At 41.2% G+C, this 27,638-nt stretch overlaps 1 protein-coding gene across 5 annotated transcripts in view; it reads right to left on the bottom strand.

Moving 5' to 3' along the window:
• The window catches only part of sash1a (SAM and SH3 domain containing 1a), a 330,459-nt gene that overhangs the window by 152,758 nt on the left and 150,063 nt on the right, over positions 1 to 27,638 (bottom strand). The gene's annotated exons all lie outside the window — the stretch shown is intronic.

Here is a 27,638-nt window from a genome sequence, read left to right as displayed (position 1 = left end):
AGCTGATGATACTCTAATAAAATGTTTTTGTCATTTAGAAATTAATCAAAAACACAAAAACAAAACAAGAACAGACTTCAGAGAATGGACTTGTACATCTCTCCCTTCAGATTATTTACCTCAGAGCCTGGAACCATGAACAATGAGAAGCACAGTACTGATAATTGAATATTGATCGTCATCAATCACCTGAGAGAGAGAGGGACAGATTTAGGGGTGGGTGGTGGCAGATTTTAGCCGGATGCTAGGCAAGGCTGTACCCTGAGCTAGCATAGTATGCTAAGGTAGTAAATCATTAGCACTTGTCACTGTGATGAATAGTTTTGTGTTCAGGGTCAGGGACAGGGCACGAAGCTGGCGTGAGTTACACTGCGTCAGGGAGATCAGACTGAAGTTCACTGCAGCTTAACGTGTCTAGTCTAATTGTATCCGACTCAGTGAACTGTAAACAGGTGACCATGCAGTATGAAGGAAAATATGCTTAATTTAATATTTTGGCCCAGACGAAGAGCCAGAGACAATAAAATCTGCAGTGTTCTTAATATCCTTATATTAATTCAGGAATTAAGAGCTTGGGTAAAGCTGGACACTGCTGAGTTTATTTCTTTCATTCAAATACAGTGAGCTTAAAGGTCCAGGCAACTGTATGTGAGGAGAAATAATTAAAAAATGTTTTTTCTTTTTTAATATTCTTTCAGAGCAGTTATTCAATTAAAATTTACATACATAATCTTTTATGCCTTTTTTATTTTAAGTATGTATTTATAAGCATAAAATAAATAAATAAATTAATTAATTAATATAAATGATAAATAAACAAACAAATAAATAAATAAATAAATAAATAAATAGTATTTAATAATAATAATTTAATAATAATATTTAATTTAAAAAAATACCACAAATTAATACTTCGTTGAGAATTGTAGATTTTACAATAGTAGAATTTTGGTCCATTCCTCTCAGTACATCCTCTTAAATGAAAGCTTATGAGAGCGCACAACCACCATCATCATGCCAAAACCTGCTACACAATGTTACAACCTGCTACAACCAACAATATCATATCATGTCACAACCTCCTACACAATGTTACAACCTGTTACAACCAACATCATCATGTCACAACCTCCTACACAATGTTACAACCTGTTACAACCAACATCATCATGTCACAACCTGTTACAACCAACATCATCATGTCACAAGCTCCTACACAATGTTACAACCTGTTACAACCAACATCATGTCACAACCTCCTACACAATGTTACAACCTGTTACAACCAACATCATCATGTCACAACCTGTTACAACCAACATCATCATGTCACAAGCTCCTACACAATGTTACAACCTGTTACAACCAACATCATGTCACAACCTCCTACACAATGTTACAACCTGTTACAACCAACATCATCCTGTCACAACCTCCTACACAATGTTACAACCTGTTACAACCAACATCATCATGTCACAACCTCCTACACAATGTTACAACCTGTTACAACCAACATCATCCTGTCACAACCTGCTACAACCAACGTCATGTCACAACCTGCTACAACCAAAAACATCATGTCACAACCTGCTACAGTTATTCAATTAAAAATTAAAATAAAATCTTTTATGCCTTTTTTGTTTTAATTTCAAGTATGTATTCACAAGCATAAAATTAATCAATTAATCAATTAATCAATTAATTAATTAATTAATATAAATGATAAATAACTAAATAAACAAATAAATAGTATTTGATAATAATAATTAATAATAATAATATTTAATTAAAAATAAGAAAAAAAAACACCACAAATTAATACTTCGTTGAGAATTTTAGATTTTACAATAGTAGAATTTTGGCCCATTCCTCTCGGCACATCCTCTTAAATGAAAGCTTATGAGAGTCTTCTGAAAGTCCTTTACACACATAGAGAGACATGTTCAACCTAATTCATCCTTCTTCATTTTTTACAAGCCAGTCTGGTGTTATTTTGGCTGTATGTTTGGGGTCATTGTGTTGTTAAAGCGTCCATCTTCTCCTCAAAGTGCCTCAGTCCAGTGTTGTATCATCACATTTACGTTTGGTAGACGCCCTTATCCAGAGTCACTTACATTTTATCCCATTTTTATACAACTGAGCAATTGAGGGTTAAGGGCCGTGCTCAAGGGCCCATCAGTGACAGCTTGGTGGACCTAGGATTAGAACTCACAACCTTCCGATCGGTAGTTTTAGCCACTAAGCTACCACATCCCCTCTTCACTCACACTCACACCTCTGTATGATAGTGTTCTTCAGAAGAACCCTTCTTTCTCCGGACACGCCAAACTGAATTATTGAGTTTTATTTTATTCCTATTATTATTATTGTGTTCCTGCTGCCTTCAGTACTTTCATGTGACTGCTTCCTTCTCCGTTACTTCATCATTAGTCTTGATGCCAACGTCTGGTACCTCAACACTCCCTGTGAGGTTTACACAGACGCCTAGTAGTGCCGAGCTCCTTTTCCAGAACCTTTCACAGGGTGAGGCTGGAGGTTTGTTCCATCATAATGAGGGCTGACAGTCCCTCATTATGATGGAACAAACCTCCAACCTCAATCTGCACAGCAGAATCTTCAAATAACGGCTAACCGTGAACACCTAACTAAACGCTAACTTCCAAAAAAATTAATAAAATGTAAAAAAAAATCTCCATTTGTACTAGCTCTTTCATCCTCTCTGTGATATATCGCTTTGATTATATTTCCTCATGAATAAACAACTTTGGATAAAAGCGTCTGCTAATGAATGAATGAATGAATGAATAAATAAATAAATAATAAAAATGAAATAAACTGATTAATAACAATAATTATACTTTAAAATAATAAATTAATAATAATAATTATTATAATAAAAATTAATGGATTAATAATTATAATTATAATAAATAAATAAATAAATAAATAAATAAATAAATGTAGTCTAATAAAACTTTGTAGGTTTTTCCACAGCGCTGTTTAGCAATCTTATCCTAGAGTATTGTTAACATACTCCTTCACCTTCCCCATATTTTGTGAATTTTTCCCAACTTTTATGATGTCACCAACTGCAAACCTTTTTGTTAATTTTTATACCTACACAGTGAAGTGATACTGCGTATATAAATTTGCAGTATATGCTCTTGTGTTATTATTATTTTTTTTTAAAAAACATTTATTATCCCTGATTTATTTATTTATGTGACTACATTTCTTTGTTGCTCTTGTAATGTTTTACAGGGTTTCAGGCAGTTGTGTATTTGTCTTAGCTCTGTGTACACATATTTTTAAGCTGTTTGTACACCAGGTTGGAGAGAAATTACAGTGTGTAGAAGAAAAGAATGTGTAGGGTGTCTGCAGGACACGGCCATTACTGCTAAATTACAGCAGCACATTTACGGCCCTGAAATGAGCCATTAACCAAAACAGCACAAAAAAACACACACTTCACTACAGTCTAACATTGCAAAAGATGACTGAGGGAAACATGAACCACTAGGAATATCAAGCCATCTTCATCATCATCATCATCATCAGGTTGAAAGTCAGGTGTTCTAGTAAGACTCAATTAAACACAAAGGTCACATGCAGCATTAAGCACACACTCGGCTTAAGTGGTGCTAACTCTCCTTTTCGTTACAATTAATTCATGTATTTAGCTCACAAGCGTCCGTCTCCGTGGGCTGGACATGTGTTTAGAGACTGTTATTTACAGGGCAGGTGCTAAAAGGCCACAGCACATCCTCCTGTTTTATTGAGGTAAGTAGGTCAGCCAGAAACACATTCATCACCAGCACTGGACTCTCTCGACGTCCTCAAGAGCTTGGAGACAGAGAGGAGAATGGCGTCATTAACGGAAAAGCCGATCTTGGTGAGCAGGAGCTTTAGTTAAAGACTCGATGCTGCTTTAAATGCAGACTGGCTCTTAATTATTCCCGGCTCAGGAGAGCATTAGAGCAGAGCATGGGCATGAGGACAACTTCACAGATGATGTTAAACACCTCTGTACACTCAGGAGAGCTTGTGTATGTACACACACACACACATTCATTCACTCTCTCATACATACACACACACTCATTCACTCACTTACATCCACACATACATGCACGTACACACACATACTCATTTACTCAAACACACACACACATGCACACAAACACACTCACTCAAACGCACATGCACACACAGACTCAGTCACTCACTCAAACACACAGGCATAAACACGCACCAACACAAACATACTCACACACACACCCTTTCTCACTCACTCACTCAAACACACACACACTCGAACACATACGCATACACACGCACCTACACAAACATATGCACACACACACAATCACTTAAACACACACATCCACACACACACACACATTCTCTCACTGAAACGCAAAGGCATGCTTACTCTCTCTCTATCTCTCTCTCTCACACACACACACACAGATGAAACTGTCATTCCCCTGCCAATAGCGCTAATTACATTTTCATATGATGGTGAATGTTCCATATGGCAAGAGGGTAAAGTCTAGTAAAGTGTGTGTGTGTGTGTGTGTGTGTGTGTATTCCAGCAGGAACAAGTGGCTAAGCAATCTGTAATTGTTTTTAAATCAATATTGTGACAGAAGATAAGAACACAGCGATGTCAAATCCCTGCCTGTCAGATCCTGAGTCTAACTCAATCTCTCCTGAAGCTCTAAACAGCTCTCTCTCTCTCTCTCTCATATATATATATATATATATATATATATATATATATATATATATATATATATATATATATATATTCACTCTGTATCTCTCTCTCTCTTATCTCTCTCTCTCTCTTTCTCTCTCTCTCCGCCTCCCTTGAGTATAAACTACATGGAGCTGTTTGAGTGTAAACAGAAATTGCTCATTCTGCTTGTGTGTGTGTGTGTGTGTGTGATATATGTTATATTCTTTTTTATCTCTCAAGAAAAATCCCAAACTCGCAGTAAACCCCACTGCAGTATAATAACACAGAGATTGAGTTTGGATATAGCTACTAATTACTCTTACTAACAGACAGGAGCGGATGCTCACACTGTTCAAGATGGAATTCTTCACTTCTCCACTTTACACACGAACGTGTCCTCACTGATCTTACCAGTTCCTCTGGATCTGGATCTTCTCTTCCAAAACTTCCAGGTCTCTTCATTTCAATGGTTTCTGTTAGGAAACTTTAGATCTTTATGTGTATAGTTCCTCATGATCTCCTTGCATCTCCTTCTTGAACCATCTCAGATCTTCTGACCAACACCATCACCTTGTTGTTGCCATTATCAGGAATTCCACTACATAAAACCTCAATAGAATTAAACTTCATGCTTCAGACCATTTATTTGAGTCCAGGATCTTGGTGTGGTTTTATTTAACTTTTCCATCACATCACCTCAACCACCAAGGCTTGCAGATGTCTCCTTCATAATATCTGAAGAACATGACTACAGAATCTCTTAGAAAAGCTCAAAGTCTATGCTTAATGAACTCCATTCAGATATGAAATCTCCTCTATACATCACTCAGGATGCTTCTGCTTGCCAGGAACGCAGCCTCATCTCCTGGAGTTCTCTCAAGCCTCAGCTTCACAAGAGTCTTGAGCTTCCTCCTCCTCCTCCTCCTCACTTCCTTTCCAGACAATGTTTAGGATAAAACTTCTTCACTTTGCATGCATGCGTACAAGGAAACACTCAAGAGATAAAATGCTCTTCAAAAACGAATTGCTTTTAGTTCTATAATGTGTGTGGTTATTCCACTGCCGAAATATCAACACCAAGGTCAAAACCGGGTGCAGATTTTGACCCGCTGACCTGCTGAGCCCGATGATGATGTATCACCTTGCCTACTGTGCACAGCATCGCTCCATTTGCCTCTTACTGCTTTCTTTCTCTTTCTCGTTTCTTTCCCTCCCTCCTTTCGCCTTCCTCATCATCCCTTTCTTGGTAAGCCACAAAAAAAAACCCACCTGAGTCCAAGGTCACATTCAGAAACCCCCAGCTTGCATTTTTTTCCCCCTCTTTCCCCTCTCACACCTTCACAGATCCATTAACAACACCAGGAAAATAACACACTTCCACTTCCTCTGCCTGGACTCTGACCCTTAATCACTCGTTATTACAAGCTGGAAACATTAATAAACATGTGGAATGTCTCCAGTTTCGTGTGATGAGCAAAGTGAAGACAAGTCCAGACCTGATAAACCAAATCAATAAATCATTTTAAAAATAAAAATAAAAAAAACAGCACAGTCTCTGGCAAAAGAATTTCCTTTGGGATTAATAAAGTTCTATCTTATCTTATAATCAGTTAATACAATATAATATAATGTTTACATTAATATAACATGTTTGTAATCCAATAAAGGTGAACAGTATTCAGGTTTTATATTCACCATGTGTAAAAGAGCAAAGATGAGACCTTCACCGAACCCCATTAGATATCGGATTTAAGATTTCATTTAAGAATAATTTTCTGAATCTAAATATTTTAATAATAATATAATATAATATAATATAATATAATATAATATAATATAATATAATATAATATAATATAATATAATATAATATAATATAATATAATATAATATAATATACATAAATTTCTTTTTTCTTTTTTTTTTTACCATCTCTGGAGTCGTACCATCAAGAAAACCTCTTATTACATTTACTGTAATTCTAGGGGACGTTGCATGTCATGTATCATTCATTAGCTTTTAAAGTAAAGCTTAAAAAGCACATCACATGGGGCTTTTGATTCAATTATGTAGCTTAAATTAATGCAAAATGGTATTACGATACAAGAAGCTTTGTTTTTTTTAGGTATTTAATTTCAAGAGGTTTAAGAAACACATTTAAAGCACTATGCTGGTACGAGGCACTTTGAAATGACATCAGCATTCAATACAAAGTGTGTGTGTGTGTGTGTGTCAGACATAACATTTTCTTTTGCTGAGTAAAAGTGCATACATTCAGCTTTAAATTCACTTTATATTCAGTTCATTATTTATGAGCCCCATCAGCCCCAGTGCTCCATGTGGTAAACTGTAGGAATTCTGCTCCAAATAAATAAATAAATAAATAAATAAATAAATAAATAAATATTTTTTATCCTGACTGTTAAAATTCCATTAGCTGTAATAAACTAAATAGAAAATTATTGTATCTATTTCTAGCTGTTTTTTAATATTTTTATATTTTTTTAATAATATGTTTTATTTTTTTTAATTAATTGTTTAATCCAGCTAGTTTTTACTACATTATTTCTAGAAAGATGCAAAATTACATACATGGCAAACAGAATAAGTATCTTGAAATTAATATAAATAAATAAATAAATATACAATCAAATAAATATATAAATAAATAAATAAAATTTATTTATTTTTAAATAAGCAAGCAAGCAAACAAACAGGAAAAACTATACATATAAATACATTTAACCTGACATATGACCCTGATGGGGTAATATTTTCACTCGTTAAGATGGTAAGAAGCTCCTCTGTGTGAAACTCCTGGGCTGCAGTTCACACTGGTTTGAGCAGTGAATCCATCATGTTACTGCATTCTTCACCTTTGCCCTTTCAGTCAGGAGAGTAATCTCCTACGCTGGATGAAATCTGGCAGATTTCACACTGACCTGTTTCTGCACTGAGCAAAGAGGAACGTATCAAACGACAGATCACTGCTCTTTACTAAAGCAAGTGGAGGAGAACTACAAGAGAAAGTAGGTTCTTTCAGCAGGAGTAAAATCTCTAGAACTGCGAGAGACAGCGAGAGAGAGAAAGCATAAGAAAGAAAGCATGAGAGAGAGAAAGAATGAAAGAGCGAGAGAGAGAGAGAGAGAGAGAGAGAGAGAGAGAGAGAGAGAGAGAGAGAGCTTATTCAAACTCAAAGTGGATTTAAATGCATGCTCTCTGACTCTGGTCCCCAAAGCAATTAACAACATGTGCTAATTTGCAGTGTGCAGCGGTTGTGCTGGATGATTAAGAAAGAATAAATTGTGTGAATTTACTACTTTATAAAAGTTGTGTTAATTAAGTATATAGTATTAAAAATCTCCTGAAACACCAAAAAGCACGAGATGAATAGCCAGACACAAGCCTCCAGCAAAGTTCCTGATGAATCTTACACCATTCCTAACTGGCCTCCAGTTCAGTAATATTCTTGGGTTTGCGTACTGCAGCTGCCTTTTTCAAATCCCACCAGAGAGAGACAGGTGACTGTGATGGCCACCTTCTTCTGCAACCAAGCCTTGATGGAATTTGAAGTATGCTTGCGATCACTATCCTGTTGGACAACCAGTTTCAGCTTCCTCACAGAGACGGCATGACGTTTTCTTCCAGACTTCCAGATACTTTCTTTTCTTCTAGGACTTCCTGATACTTCCTGATAAATGGGCAAGCGATTTGAGCGAGTTTGGTAAGGGCCAAATTGTGATGACTAGATGACTGGATCAGAGCATCTTCAAAACTTGTGGGGTGTTCCCAGGTCTGCAGTGGTCAGTGTGATCTGCTGATAACATGGTGCCAGATATCACAGCACACCTTCAGGGATCTAGTGGAGTCCATTCCTCAATGGGTCAGGACTGTTTTGACAGCAAAAGTGGGACCAAAACAATATTAGGCAGGTGGTCATAATGTTGTGGCTGATCGTTGTATATCTCCATGTGGATGTTATTCAAGCTGAGCAGGAAATGTGCATGTTCACTGAGGTTATGTAAGTAAACACCATCTCTAAATAGTGGTGTTATAAAAACCGCACATTAAAAAAGGTGTTTATTTCCACACATACCACATCCCCCGCCAGCTAGCAGAGTGCTAAGAGAGATTATCAGTCACTGTTGCGCTGTACAGTTCAGAGTTTTACCCTCACATTTCCGCAGTGATAATATCACCCGCGGAAATCAAGCCACGGCTACGGCGATATGCCTGAAAGCGTTACTCATTCATCTTCCAGGTATATGGACACAGCTATAGAAGCATGAGCTTACTGCTTTTTTAAGTCATATCTTCGGTCATTCATAATATTTGAGTCATCTCAGATCCAGCAGAGGGCTAGACTGGAATATTAATCTCTCAGTTTTATATCGAAGAATCTATAGGAAAGCGCTAATTCTTCCTCTCTAACGTTTTCATGGACTACAGTTTCAGTTCATTGGGACAATCCTAATGAAACAGCATACAGAGAAACTCCATACAACTGTGTGTTTCCAAATTTATAGCAACAGTCTGGAGAAGAACCACATATCAATGAGATGGTCAGGGGTGATGGTTGATAGTTGGGAGCTATCTTGCAGGCACAGTCTGTTTCAAATCACCTCACAGGATCTCAGTAGGATTTAGATCTGGGCTTTGACGTGGCCATTCCAGAATTTTTTACTTTTCAGCCAGTCCTTGGTGGATTTCCTGGCATGTTTTGGGTCATTGTCATGTTGCAAGGTTCAGTTCCATTTTAGCTTCAGTTTTTTTGACAGATGGTCTTACATGTTCCTCAAGCACCCACTGATACAATGTAGAATTCACAATGGATTCTATGATGGTGAACTGGCCAGGTCCTACTGCAGCAAAGCATCCCCAAACCATAACACTCCATGTTTCATAGTTGGTATGAGGTTCATTTGTTGAAATGCTGTAATTGGTTTATGTAACAAAACTCCTGAAGAGGTCAAAAGTCTACAGAGGACTTCTCACCAATCAGATTCATTCACAAATGTGTTGCCATAAAACCATAAACAAAACCAGTCCACTTTCCTGGAATAAAAGGCCACAGTGTCTAGAGAAACCCAGATAATGGAAAGAGGTGATGGTGATAGCGACAATTATATGAGGGCTTCAGGTATCTGCCTATTATCCCTGTAATGGATGTGAACTTTGACCCACGTCTGTTCTAACGCCAGTATCGACGCTCTCTGGGGAACAAAGGATACATGCTGGAGTCATACAAAAAATGTAAAACAGGAGGATCATCAGAAAGGTATAGAGACAGAGAGAGAAGAAAGTTAGTTGATTGCTCTGTTGTTTTTTTCTTCTCATTTTTAATAAAATGTGTTATTAGAGGAGAAGAGCTGATTGTAACTGCTGGCCCTCATCAGATGAGGGTCATGTCATCTTTCAGTAAAGAACTGTAGGTAATGACACCCCCCCCCCGATCAGAAAAAGCAGTCCTCTTGATTTAGACCACGCCCACTTGGTTGGTTTAAAACCCAAGAGATTCTTCTTATGAAGGTTAATACAGTACCTACAGTCATAGTGCCTGATGCTTCTATCTAGGACTATGAATATTAATAAGCCACTTGGATTAGATTTTTGAATTTGTTCTGTAGCATTGCTGTAACATTCAAAAAGAACATTTAAACCTTGGAGACAATCAACTCATTTATTACTGTGTATTCTCTCTTCTCTTCATGCATTTCTATTTTTCTGGACAACTGTAGTCTAGTGCATCACATGCAATGGGACACATCTGTCTGTGACTGTGGGATGAAAGTCTAATGCAGACACACAAGTGTGTTGCTGAACTGTTCAAGCTTAACAACATCGCTTCCTCCTGTGTGTGCACAAGCAATCTTTATGTGTTTGTTCCAACAGCCTTCATGTATGGAATACAGTTATCAAAAGCACATTTATCAAAAGCTTACTTATCAAAAGCTTAGTTAACCAGCACAGTCAACACACACACAAAATCATCACCAGTACAATCATCATCAGCACAGTCATCACCAACAGTCATCACCAGCACAGTTAACATGAGCACAGTCATCACCAACAGTAATCACACATAATTATCACCCACACAGTCATCACACACGCAATCATCACCCACACAGTCAACACACACACAAAATCATCACCAGTACAATCATCATCAGCACAGTCATCACCAACAGTCATCACACATAATTATCACCCACACAGTCATCACACACGCAATCATCACCCACACAGTCATCACACACAGTCATCACCAGCACAGTTAACATGAGCACAGTCATCACCAACAGTCATCACACATAATTAACACCCACACAGTCATCACACACGCAATCATCACCCACACAGTCATCACACAGTCATCACACATAATCATCACCCACACAGTCATCACACATGCAATCATCACCAGTACAATCATCATCAGCACAGTCATCACCAACAGTCATCACCAGCACAGTTAACATGAGCACAGTCATCACCAACAGTCATCACACATAATCATCACCCACACAGTCATCACACACGCAATCATCACCCACAGTCATCACACACAGTCATCACCAACAGTCATCACACACGCAATCATCACCCACACAGTCATCACACACAGTCATCACACACACAATCATCACCCACACAGTCATCACACACAGTCATCACCAACAGTCATCACACACGCAATCATCACCCACACAGTCATCACACACAGTCATCACCAACAGTCATCACACACAGTCATCACACACGCAATCATCACACACGCAATCATCACACACGCAATCATCACCCACACAGTCATCACACACGCAATCATCACCCACACAGTCATCACCAACAGTCATCACACACAGTCATCACACACGCAATCATCACCCACACAGTCAACACACACGCAATCATCACCCACACAGTCATCACACACAGTCATCACCAACAGTCATCACACACGCAATCATCACCCACACAGTCAACACACACAGTCATCACCAACAGTCATCACACACGCAATCATCACCCACAGTCATCACACACAGTCATCACCAACAGTCATCACACACGCAATCATCACCCACACAGTCATCACCAACAGTCATCACACACGCAATCATCACCCACAGTCATCACCAACAGTCATCACACACGCAATCATCACCCACACAGTCATCACACACGCAATCATCACCCACACAGTCAACACACACGCAATCATCACCCACACAGTCATCACACACAGTCATCACCAACAGTCATCACACACGCAATCATCACCCACACAGTCATCACACACAGTCATCACCAACAGTCATCACACACGCAATCATCACCCACACAGTCATCACACACAGTCATCACCAACAGTCATCACACACGCAATCATCACCCACAGTCATCACACACAGTCATCACCAACAGTCATCACACACGCAATCATCACCCACACAGTCATCACCAACAGTCATCACACACGCAATCATCACCCACACAGTCATCACACACGCAATCATCACCCACACAGTCAACACACACGCAATCATCACCCACACAGTCATCACACACAGTCATCACCAACAGTCATCACAGACGCAATCATCACCCACACAGTCATCACACACAGTCATCACCAACAGTCATCACACACGCAATCATCACCCACACAGTCAACACACACGCAATCATCACCCACACAGTCATCACACACAGTCATCACCAACAGTCATCACACACGCAATCATCACCCACACAGTCAACACACACAGTCATCACCAACAGTCATCACACACGCAATCATCACCCACAGTCATCACACACAGTCATCACCAACAGTCATCACACACGCAATCATCACCCACACAGTCATCACCAACAGTCATCACACACGCAATCATCACCCACACAGTCATCACACATGCAATCATCACCCACACAGTCATCACCCACGCAATCATCACCCACACAATCATCACACACGCAATCATCACCCACACAGTCATCACACACGCAATCACCCACACAGTCATCACCAACAGTCATCACACACAGTCATCACACACGCAATCATCACCCACACAGTCAACACACACGCAATCATCACCCACACAGTCATCACACACAGTCATCACCAACAGTCATCACACACGCAATCATCACCCACACAGTCATCACACACGCAATCATCACCCACACAGTCATCACACAGTCATCACCAACAGTCATCACACACGCAATCATCACCAACAGTCATCACACATGCAATCATCACCCACACAGTCATCACACAGTCATCACCAACAGTCATCACACACGCAATCATCACCCACACAGTCATCACACACAGTCATCACCAACAGTCATCACACACGCAATCATCACCCACACAGTCATCACCAACAGTCATCACACACAGTCATCACACACACAATCATCACCCACACAATCATCACACACGCAATCATCACCCACACAGTCATCACACACGCAATCATCACCCACACAGTCAACACACACGCAATCATCACCCACACAGTCATCACACACAGTCATCACCAACAGTCATCACACACGCAATCATCACCCACACAGTCATCACCAACAGTCATCACACACAGTCATCACACACGCAATCATCACACACGCAATCATCACACACGCAATCATCACCCACACAGTCATCACACACGCAATCATCACCCACACAGTCATCACACACAGTCATCACCCACACAGTCATCACACAGTCATCACCAACAGTCAACACACACGCAATCATCACCCACACAGTCATCACACACGCAATCATCACCCACACAGTCAACACACACGTAATCATCACCCACACAGTCATCACACACGCAATCATCACCCACACAGTCATCACCAACAGTCATCACACACAGTCATCACACACGCAATCATCACCCACACAGTCAACACACACGCAATCATCACCCACACAGTCATCACACACAGTCATCACCAACAGTCAACACACACGCAATCATCACCCACACAGTCATCACACACGCAATCATCACCCACACAGTCATCACACAGTCATCACCAACAGTCATCACACACGCAATCATCACCAACAGTCATCACACACGCAATCATCACCCACACAGTCATCACACAGTCATCACCAACAGTCATCACACACGCAATCATCACCCACACAGTCATCACACACAGTCATCACCAACAGTCATCACACACGCAATCATCACCCACACAGTCATCACCAACAGTCATCACACACAGTCATCACACACACAATCATCACCCACACAATCATCACACACGCAATCATCACACACACAGTCATCACACACGCAATCATCACCCACACAGTCAACACACACGCAATCATCACCCACACAGTCATCACACACAGTCATCACCAACAGTCATCACACACGCAATCATCACCCACACAGTCATCACCAACAGTCATCACACACAGTCATCACACACACAATCATCACCCACACAATCATCACACACGCAATCATCACCCACACAGTCATCACACACGCAATCATCACCCACACAGTCATCACACATGCAATCATCACCCACACAGTCATCACCCACGCAATCATCACCCACACAGTCATCACCAACAGTCATCACACACAGTCATCACACACGCAATCATCACCCACAGTCATCACACACGCAATCACCCACACAGTCATCACACACGCAATCATCACCCACACAGTCATCACACACGCAATCACACACGCAATCATCACCCACACAGTCATCACCAACAGTCATCACACACAGTCATCACACACGCAATCATCACCCACACAGTCATCACACACGCAATCATCACCCACACAGTCATCACCAACAGTCATCACACACAGTCAACACACACGCAATCATCACCCACACAGTCATCACACACAGTCATCACCAACAGTCATCACACACGCAATCATCACCCACACAGTCATCACACACAGTCATCACCAACAGTCATCACACACGCAATCATCACCCACACAGTCATCACACACGCAATCATCACCCACACAGTCATCACACACGCAATCATCACCCACACAATCATCACACATGCAATCATCACCCACACAGTCATCACACACGCAATCACCAGCACAGTCATCACACACGCAATCATCACCCACACAGTCATCACACACGCAATCATCACCAACAGTCATCACACACGCAATCATCACCCACACAGTCATCACCAACAGTCATCACACACAGTCATCACACACAGTCATCACACACGCAATCATCACCCACACAGTCAACACACACGCAATCATCACCCACACAGTCATCACACACAATCATCACCCACAGTCATCACACACGCAATCATCACCCACACAGTCATCACACACGCAATCATCACCCACACAGTCAACACACACGCAATCATCACCAGCACAGTCATCACACACGCAATCATCACCCACACAGTCATCACACACGCAATCATCACCCACACAGTCATCACACACGCAATCATCACCAGCACAGTCATCACACATGCAATCATCACCAGCACAGTCATCACACATGCAATCACCAGCACAGTCATCACACACGCAATCATCACCCACACAGTCATCACACACGCAATCATCACCAACAGTCATCACACACGCAATCATCACCCACACAGTCATCACCAACAGTCATCACCAACAGTCATCACACACAGTCATCACACACGCAATCATCACCCACACAGTCAACACACACGCAATCATCACCCACACAGTCATCACACACAGTCATCACCAACAGTCATCACACACGCAATCATCACCCACACAGTCATCACACACAGTCATCACCAACAGTCATCACACACGCAATCATCACCCACACAGTCATCACACACGCAATCATCACCCACACAGTCAACACACACGCAATCATCACCCACACAGTCATCACACACAGTCATCACCAACAGTCATCACACACGCAATCATCACCCACACAGTCATCACAGACACAATCATCACCCACACAGTCATCACCAACAGTCATCACACACGCAATCATCACCCACACAGTCATCACACAGTCATCACCAACAGTCAACACACACGCAATCATCACCCACACAGTCATCACACACGCAGTCATCACCCACACAGTCATCACACACAGTCATCACACACAGTCATCACACACAGTCATCACACACGCAATCATCACCCACACAGTCATCACACACAGTCATCACACACACAATCATCACCCACACAGTCATCACACACGCAATCATCACCAACAGTCATCACACACGCAATCATCACCCACACAGTCATCACCAACAGTCATCACACACAGTCATCACACACAGTCATCACACACGCAATCATCACCCACACAGTCAACACACACGCAATCATCACCCACACAGTCAACACACACGCAATCATCACCCACACAGTCATCACACACAGTCATCACCAACAGTCATCACACACGCAATCATCACCCACACAGTCATCACACACAGTCATCACCAACAGTCATCACACACGCAATCATCACCCACACAGTCATCACACACGCAATCATCACCCACACAGTCAACACACACGCAATCATCACCCACACAGTCATCACACACAGTCATCACCAACAGTCATCACACACGCAATCATCACCCACACAGTCATCACAGACACAATCATCACCCACACAGTCATCACACACGCAATCATCACCCACACAGTCATCACACACAGTCATCACCAACAGTCATCACACACAGTCATCACACACGCAATCATCACACACGCAATCATCACCCACACAGTCATCACCCACACAGTCATCACACACAGTCATCACACACAGTCATCACACACGCAATCATCACCCACACAGTCATCACACACGCAATCACCCACACAGTCATCACACACGCAATCATCACCAACAGTCATCACACACGCAATCATCACCCACACAGTCATCACCAACAGTCATCACACACAGTCATCACACACAGTCATCACACACGCAATCATCACCCACACAGTCAACACACACGCAATCATCACCCACACAGTCATCACACACAGTCATCACCAACAGTCATCACACACGCAATCATCACCCACACAGTCATCACACACAGTCATCACCAACAGTCATCACACACGCAATCATCACCCACACAGTCATCACACACGCAATCATCACCCACACAGTCAACACACACGCAATCATCACCCACACAGTCATCACCAACAGTCATCACACACGCAATCATCACCCACACAGTCATCACAGACACAATCATCACCCACACAGTCATCACCAACAGTCATCACACACGCAATCATCACCCACACAGTCATCACACAGTCATCACCAACAGTCAACACACACGCAATCATCACCCACACAGTCATCACACACGCAGTCATCACCAACAGTCATCACACACAGTCATCACACACAGTCATCACACACAGTCATCACACACGCAATCATCACCCACACAGTCATCACACACAGTCATCACACACACAATCATCACCCACACAGTCATCACACACAGTCATCACCAACAGTCATCACACACGCAATCATCACCCACACAGTCATCACACACAGTCATCACCAACAGTCATCACACACAGTCATCACACACGCAATCATCACCCACACAGTCAACACACACGCAATCATCACCCACACAGTCATCACACACAGTCATCACCCACACAGTCATCACACAGTCATCACCAACAGTCAACACACACGCAATCATCACCCACACAGTCATCACACACGCAATCATCACCCACACAGTCAACACACACGCAATCATCACCCACACAGTCATCACACACGCAATCATCACCCACACAGTCATCACCAACAGTCATCACACACAGTCATCACACACGCAATCATCACCCACACAGTCAACACACACGCAATCATCACCCACACAGTCATCACACACAGTCATCACCAACAGTCAACACACACGCAATCATCACCCACACAGTCATCACACACGCAATCATCACCCACACAGTCATCACACAGTCATCACCAACAGTCATCACACACGCAATCATCACCAACAGTCATCACACACGCAATCATCACCCACACAGTCATCACACAGTCATCACCAACAGTCATCACACACGCAATCATCACCCACACAGTCATCACACACAGTCATCACCAACAGTCATCACACACGCAATCATCACACACACAGTCATCACACACGCAATCATCACCCACACAGTCAACACACACGCAATCATCACCCACACAGTCATCACACACAGTCATCACCAACAGTCATCACACACGCAATCATCACCCACACAGTCATCACCAACAGTCATCACACACAGTCATCACACACACAATCATCACCCACACAATCATCACACACGCAATCATCACCCACACAGTCATCACACACGCAATCATCACCCACACAGTCATCACACATGCAATCATCACCCACACAGTCATCACCCACGCAATCATCACCCACACAGTCATCACCAACAGTCATCACACACAGTCATCACACACGCAATCATCACCCACAGTCATCACACACGCAATCACCCACACAGTCATCACACACGCAATCATCACCCACACAGTCATCACACACGCAATCATCACACACGCAATCATCACCCACACAGTCATCACACACAGTCATCACACACAGTCATCACACACGCAATCATCACCCACACAGTCATCACACACGCAATCATCACCCACACAGTCATCACCAACAGTCATCACACACAGACATCACACACGCAATCATCACCCACACAATCATCACCCACAGTCATCACACACGCAATCATCACCCACACAGTCATCACACACGCAATCATCACCCACACAGTCAACACACACGCAATCACCCACACAGTCATCACACACAGTCATCACCAACAGTCATCACACACGCAATCATCACCCACACAGTCATCACACACGCAATCATCACCCACACAGTCATCACACACAGTCATCACACACGCAATCATCACCCACACAGTCATCACCAACAGTCAACACACACGCAATCATCACCCACACAGTCAACACACACGCAATCATCACCCACACAGTCATCACACATGCAATCATCACCCACACAGTCAACACCAACAGTCATCACACACAGTCATCACACACGCAATCATCACCCACACAGTCAACACACACGCAATCATCACCCACACAGTCATCACACACAGTCATCACCAACAGTCATCACACACGCAATCATCACCCACACAGTCATCACACACGCAATCATCACCCACACAGTCATCACAGACGCAATCATCACCCACACAGTCATCACACACGCAATCATCACCCACACAGTCATCACACACAGTCATCACACACGCAATCATCACCCACATAGTCATCACCAACAGTAAACACACACGCAATCATCACCCACACAGTCAACACACACGCAATCATCACCAGCACAGTCATCACACACGCAATCATCACCCACAGTCATCACACACGCAATCATCACCCACACAGTCAACACACACGCAATCATCACCAGCACAGTCATCACACACGCAATCATCACCCACACAGTCATCACACACGCAATCATCACCCACACAGTCATCACACACGCAATCATCACCAGCACAGTCATCACACATGCAATCATCACCAGCACAGTCATCACACATGCAATCACCAGCACAGTCATCACACACGCAATCACCAGCACAGTCATCACACACGCAATCATCACCCACACAGTCATCACAGACACAATCATCACACACGCAATCACCAGCACAGTCTAATCTGCTTCATCCACCAGGAGGGAAATAAACAGCCAAATCACCACATGACTTTATTACAGTAATTCTATAACATTTGATCAAAAAGAGACTGCACTCTTAATTTTTTATTTTTAATCTCAGATAGATTTTAGTCTCACATTGAACAGTGCAATCTCAGCAGCTCAGACATCTGAATCTAAATTTAGGACTATTATTAATTTTGTATTAATTTTGTGTGTGTGTGTGTGTGTGTGTTTGATTGACTACACTGATCTATTCACACACCGAATGTATCATCAAATCATCCAGCGCCTGCATGCAGCCCAATTTTCCGTCCTGGCAGAAACACGGTAAAGAGGAACCACAGCTGTGTGTACGCTAACAAGACAGGCTAACAGCGCTGATTAGCATGTTTGTGCTGCCCTATTAGCACCAGCCTAAACGTAGATGTGGGTCAGGAGAAGGAATTTTGCATAAAGACCTGCAACACACACACACACACACAAAATCAGCTCAAGACTCAGATATGATATGATGGACACCGTAAACTGAATATGAGTTGAATTAAAATTGAATGTATAGAATTTCTGGAATGTTCACAAAATCAACACCAGGAGAGATGTTGTAATCTGTGCAGCTCCACACACACACACACACACACACGTATCACTTAACTTAATTAATATTCATTACTTCTCTGTCTGATTTAATTATACTCCCTGGCCATGACAGAGCAATCGCACATTTCCTGTCTTCACATCTCGACATGGCTGTGAGCATGTGGCACTAATACATCAAGGACACACTTCAGCTACAGGCAGCGTGCCACGAGAGCAGGTGGTAGACTTCTTATTTCTACAGCGACGCTCTGACACACCCCCTGACGTTGACGTCTGACACGTACCTGGAAAGGAGGAGTTCAAAACCGCATCTGCTTTTCATGTAGGAGGATAGTTAAAGGGACTGAACCCGGAGATCCTGCTCTATAATGACCATCGAAGAGCCCAAGTCTCTAGAGCTGAGCTCAAGGTCAAACGGGTCGATACTAAGGTTATTGGGTTCTGCACATGAAATCTGTAGCAAAGCAAATTATGAAAATGCTAAATCAAATATGTATCTCGGCTGTGCTTCCTGTGTGTGTGTGTGTATGTGTGTAAGACAAACCGTGAGACCATAATCTGAGAAGTTAGAGACTATGCAGTCAAATATATGTGTGAATGTAGTACATCTGTCAATCAAACACTGTGGGCGGGACTTTCACAATTGTGGAGGAAATTGCATAATTGTTTCCTCGTAACAGGTGCTTTCCTCCAACACATGCCTTTAAGTTAAGCATCGAGATGCTGAAACTGACACAGAATTTTCTAGAGTTTTCTAGTCTGGATTCCACTCTTGTAGGAGCTGAGATCCGCTGTGAGATGGACATCACGGGTTAGCTTGCATTAATGCACGGACATGAACAACCCTAGAATCGCATGATCACGTGATGCTGCCCGGTTTTAATACTGCCACTCGGAATCCTTCGATTTCCAAGCTGAATCTACAAACTTGCTCTTGTCTCGTCCCTGCATCCCGGCTTGAGCATGCAGCCATGTTGCCATGGCAACTGCTGCCTTCTATTACATTGGACCCTCCTCTTTCTGCGAAGTGAACAGAATTCGCACCTTCATCATCATCATCATCATCATCATCATCATTAGCATGCTTGCACAACATCACAGAAAGGATGACTTCAAAGTATCACACACACACACACACCAATTATACCTTTATAATGCAGCCCATTTTTTTTCTCTCCCATTGAGTTTAGGTAGAGTTTACATACAGGTTACCATGGAAACCATCTCAGAAATCAGTCTGCAAACACAACAGGGATATTTCAGCAGCTCTCTATTAAAATGTTAAGCAATCATCTGACAGAAATGCATCCGGAGAATGCATTGCATTAACTGGAACTCTCTCTCTCTCTCTCTCTTCGTCACCTGGGCTTTATTTCTCTGCAGGTAATCTCACTTCCTTTTCACTACAGCACAACACGGGTCAGACCTCAATCTCACTCCAGAGCACAAATTCACCCTCTCTTGTGATTTCACTTTAACTCCAGAGCCAGCGGGGACATGTGGAGCTCACCAAGTGTGTGCAGGAGCAAACTATCAGGGCATCACAGCAAATCCAGACCAACAGAGTGAGTCATGAAAAAGCAACAAGCAAGCACCTGTGTGTGAGTGTATGTGTATGTGTGTATCTTGGAATGGAAAAGAAATCTCTCACTGTTTTGACTTAGTGGGAAATTGGAGTGGTCCCCATGAAGAAAAGAGCTGAGTAACAAAGTAACAGAATCCGTCCGTCTATCCGTCTGTTCGTCCGTCCGTCTGTCTATCCATCTATCTGTCCATCGGTCTATCTATCTATCTATCTATCTATCTATCTATCTATCTATCTATCTATCTATCTATCTATCTATCTATCTATCTATCTATCTATCAAAATAAACAAATACAGTATCATCAGGAAAATCATGTACAGTGATTCATACAGTCATGATTCCACAGCCAAGGAAACAAAATTCAACATACAACATATATCTACAAAACAGAAACAACAACACAGAGCCAGGGCCAGAAGGGCTACATAAAGTCCAACGTGTGCAAGCAGTGCAAAGACAGGACAGTGCAGAAACAGGAAGTAAAAAAAAAACCCAACACCAAATAGGAAACAGCGCCGAAAAAACATGTGTAACGAAACAAAATGGAATGAGCAAACTCGAGAAACTGTAAAAACCAGGTATCTAATAACATATATGTTTGCAAACACACACACACTACCAGTCAAAAGTTTGGACACACCTTTTAATTCAATGTTTTTTGTTTAGGGATTTATTTTCTACATTCTAGAACAATACTGGAGATTTCAGAACTATGAAATAACACACATGGACTTAAGTAATCCATATGTAATGACAACAAAAAACAGTCAGTTGTTATTTTAAGACACGAAGGTCAGGTGTTCTGGAATAGTTCTTGCAAGAACAGTATTGTCAAGTGCATTTGCAAAACCCATCAAGCACCATGATGAAACTGGCTCACATGAAGACCATCCCAGTAAAGCAAGACCAAAACTGACCTCTGCTGCAGAGGAGAAGTTCATTTAGAGTTACCAGCCTCAGAAATCACCAATTAACAGCACCTCAGATTAGAGCCGTTATGAAGGCTTTACAGAGCATCAGTAGCAGACATATCTCAATATCAACTGTTCAAACGACATTATTGTGTATTTCGGCGCCTTCGGCATTGTTTTACAATGTAGAAAGAAATAAACATCAGGAAAGACCATGGAATTAGAAGATGTGTCCAAACTTTTGACTGCTAGTGTATACTGTATATCGCAGCATGACAGTATAAGTTGTGCAAAAATGTAGTAGCAGCAATTGAATAGTCTAGTGTATGAATTTCAGAAGGGTGGTATCATCTCACCTGCTAGCCCCACCCCTCTTGTAAGTGTTGAGTGCATGAAATGTCCATCAATTTAAACACTGTGTTGAACAAGTGAATCATCCGAGTGCACTTCTTCTTCTAGTGTGAACTAGTGACCTGAGCCGATCATACCAATGTAGAGCATGCAGAAGAGTTTTATGAATGATACCACAAGACAGTTACTGAGGTGAAGATCAGAGTGTAATCTGTGTGTGTGTGTGTGTAGCATCCTGAATCGGTGAAGAAGCATATTTATTTTTCCCCACAGAGTCAGTGTGGCACTTCATGGACACTGAGAGGACGTTTGTGCTGCTCTTTATGGCTCGTCAAATCTCGGCAGCGCGCTCGTCTGTTTGCGGATAAACAAACCGTCGCCGTGAAGGAACAGAGGAACAGCAGCTGCTGCGTTTCTGCTAACAGCCTGAATGGATATTAACAAGCCTTAATGAATGTGTTTACATCCGTAGAGCACAATAACCTCGAAAGGAAATGAAGTGAATATAGTCTAGTGTGTGTGTGTGTGTGTGTGTCCGAATACCATCAAAACACAGAAATGTGCAATAGAAAAAGAAAATAACTTAAAGGAGAAGTTCACTTCCAGAACAAAACTCTACTCTACTCTCTCTAAAATAATTTCCTCAGCCCCTTGTCATCCAATATGTTCATGTCTTTCTATCTTCAGTCGTAAAGAAATGATGTTTTTTGAGGAAAAACATTTCAGTATTTTTCTCCATATAGTGGACTTCAATGGTGGACGTGAGTTTGACCTTCCAAAATACAGTTTAAATGCAGCTCCAAAGATGTCTAAACCATCCCAGTCCAGGAAGAAGGCTCTTATCTAGACAAACCATCACTCAGTTTCTTAGAAAAGTAAAAAACTGTATACTTTTTAACCACAAAACCTCGTCTAGCACTAGCTCGGGGATGAGTGTCTGCGACGCTACATACTACGTAATGACATCGGAAGGTCACGCGTGATGTAGGCAGAGCTACAGACCTGGTGTTTACAAAGCGAACGTGCAAAGACCAAAGAAGTGCAAATAATTCAAACACTCTTTACTAACAAAAAGGTACATATAACTTTGTCATTCCACACACAACAACTTCAGTGCACTCCTCCACGTTAGTAAACACTGGGTCTGTAGCTCCGCCTACATCACGCATGACCTTCTGACGTGATTATGTAGTACATAGCGTCGCAGATGTGCATCCCAGAGCTAGTGCTATTTGTTTTCCACATTTATGTTCTCAAGCAATGCAAAAACGCACATGAATGAAAAAATAAAATAAAATAAAATAAAAAGTGTAGAGAAAAGAACAACTAGAATTTTAGGAGAAAGTATTGAACTAAGGTAATAAATATATTGTATCTAAACATAAATGTTCATGTGTGCATGTGTGTGTGTTGGTGTTTATAGAAGTACAGCAAATCTCATCATAAATCTCTCTCTCTCTCTCTCTCTCTTATTCAAACACACACACACACACACACACCAAAATGTGATGATTCATTTTTATCACTTGGCTTGAAATTGGATTTTGACAGCACTGTCACTGCTATTGTGTGTTTGTGTGTGTGTGTGTGTGTATGTGTTACCTGAGAATTAAAAGCACTATGGAAACCTAATAAATCCTGCTACTGGTAGATTTTCTCATAATGGGGTGACTGACCTTAGCTTTAGGCTCCTCTGTGCCCATGTAGACTGGATCTAATCTCGCCTAATTTACATTAGCAAAAAAAAGAAAAAAGAAAAAGAAAAAAACATGGTTGGGAATATCGGTTGGGAATATCAGATCCTGCAGCAAATTAAAAAGACTGGAACTGGATTTGGAAAAGCAATGTTTTGAAACAGGAAATTCTTGCAAATAAAATTGACTTCTGTCAGGAAAGATTTCTATTATATTTTTATTTAAAGTTTATATATATATGTATATATAATCATAGTAGTTGTGAAAGTTGTGAAAAACTGTATCTGATATCAGATGACTCACCGTTTCTTTTTTTCACTTCTTTTTTTTAACCCTTTCAGACATGATTTATGGTCCAGTGATAATAAAATAAAAGAATATTATTTTCCTACCTGGAATATTCCAAAAAACAAGTCTCAGTTAAAAAAATATATAAAAACATATAAAATCACATTTTTATTATTGTTTTTAAAATGTCCATTGCAGTGAACGGTGGGTCATTTTATAGGTCTATAAAATAATGCCATAAAAAACAGAATATGGACCAAAACTTGGACCATTAGCTAAAAGTGCTTTGCAAGATTTACCTATCAGATCATAAGAAAAACAGATCATATTTAAAATTTAACCAGATAAGTTATAACCAGATGGTTCACCGTTTACCAGAAGTACCAACCAACCAAATAAACAAACAAACAAGCATGCAAGCAAATAAACAAACAAGGAATTAACCAACCAACCAAATAAACAACCAACCAACAAAGCAAACAAACAAATAAAAAATCAACCAACCAAATAAGCAAGCAAACAACCAACCAAACAAGGAACCAACCAAACAAACAAGGAACCAACCAAACAAACAAGGAACCAACCAAACAAATAAACAACCACCCAAGTAACCAACCAACCAACCAAGGAACCAACCAACCAAACAAACAAACATCCAAACAACCAAGCAAGCAAACAAACAAACAAACAAGAAATCAACCAACCAAATAAGCAAGCAAACAACCAACCAACCAAGGAACCAACCAACTAAATAACCCACCAAACAAACAACCAAGCAACCAATCAAACAAAAAACATACTCAATCACTCCCTCTACTGTTTGTTTCTCTATTCATATTTATTTTGGATGCATTAAGTGCTCAGTGTAAATAACATTGTGAAATTCACTCAGATCTCTAACAGTACCTTAAATTCACTCAGATCTCTAACAGTACCTTAAATTCACTCAGATCTGTGGGTTTCAGACTTCAGGCAGTGACTGACTACAAAAAGAACAAACTCTTGAAAATGACAGGGTTGTGTTAGTTTGTCCAGTTAGTTAGCTGAAAGTCTGCACTTTCAAACTATTTTCATGATTTATTCTTTAATTTCAGCTCTAATGTACTGCTGTAAACGGCTAAAATAACAGCAATCATTATGTTACTATTTATACATACCCTTGCAGAGAGATTTTTTCACATTTTTTATGGAAATACAAATTCAAATAAACAGCTAACAATAAACAAAACAAAACCAAATCATCCGAACCAAGAACCTCGTACACAAGGCTTTAAACACTAATTATAATTTCATGGGGACTTTTATAACCCAGAACGCCGCTCTCACTCCTTCACACTGCTGGAATTAATTACCCCTTTTGTTTATTCCTGGGTAATTAACAGCCCCATTGAGGTGCATGAGGCCTTTTCATCTGTAACAATAGAACAATGAATCCAGCCACAGATAGCATGCAGAATGAAGACAAAGAAATACCTTATTATTATTATTATTATTATTATTATTATTATTATCATCATCATTATTATTATTATTTAGTGGGTGTATGTGGCATTTCATATTAAATTACTTACACACCCACACACCGATCTGTCCCTTAATAAGACTCAGTGAAGCGTTCACTGCAGCCACTGTAGCGCATCGATCTGATTTGGATCTATGATGCTGAGTGTTCCTTACGTAAAGCAGTGCTATTGTTCAACCACTCACACACACACACACAAACACAGACAAACACAATTACTCTCACACTCATTCTTATACTCACTCACACACACACACACACAGTGTTCAGACATGAAAAAGCAACAAACAATTTCTATAATGAAATTTAAGTTCAAGGCTCAGCAGTGAACTCGCTATATTTTGCTCCTCACTCTAATTTAGACTCAATCTCAAATCATTTTCTCAGCCTACAGTGAACTCTCTCTCTCTCTCACTCAAACATCAGAGATGTTAAAACAAATCAGCCTAAAAAATAATAATCACTGTATTTTCATTTCATCATCGTTTAAACCGACAGGAGCTTGAAACTGGAAACCTGTGTTTATTCAGCGCTGCTGAGTTCAGAGAGAGAGAGAGAGGTTAGAGAGAGAGGTTAGAGAGAGAGAGAGGTTAGAGAGAGAGAGAGAGGTTAAAGAGAGTGAGAGAGAGAGAACTGGAAGTTCTCAGTTTATTATCCAATATTAACTACAAAAAAAACCAAAACAAACTGAAGATCCTGTAGAAATATTCAGAAGCTAAAAGGTAAGCTTGAGATCTTCTCCACCAAGGACTAGATGAACTCCATCAGCCAATCACGTGTCAGCATCAGAATGGGGGGAAAAGTGGGATCTCAGTGGGATCTGGCATGGATGTTAGTGCCAGATGGGCTGGTCTGAATATTTCAGAAACTGCTGATCTGCTTGGATTTTCAGCACAACGCAGTGTCCCGGGTTTCTGTGGGCGATATGAGAGAGAGAGGTCAGAGAGAGAGAGATAGGTCAGAAAGAGAGAGATCAGAGAGAGAGAGAGAGGGAGGTCAGAGGGGGAGAGGTCAAAGAGAAAGAGAGAGAGACAGAGAGAGAGAGAGAGAGAGAGAGAGAG

Source organism: Hemibagrus wyckioides, linkage group LG06 (genome assembly GCF_019097595.1).
Source record: "Hemibagrus wyckioides isolate EC202008001 linkage group LG06, SWU_Hwy_1.0, whole genome shotgun sequence".
NCBI classification, from domain to species: domain Eukaryota; kingdom Metazoa; phylum Chordata; class Actinopteri; order Siluriformes; family Bagridae; genus Hemibagrus; species Hemibagrus wyckioides.
The sequence above is the reverse complement of the archived record's forward strand: the minus strand, read 5'-3'. Positions and strand labels throughout refer to the sequence as shown.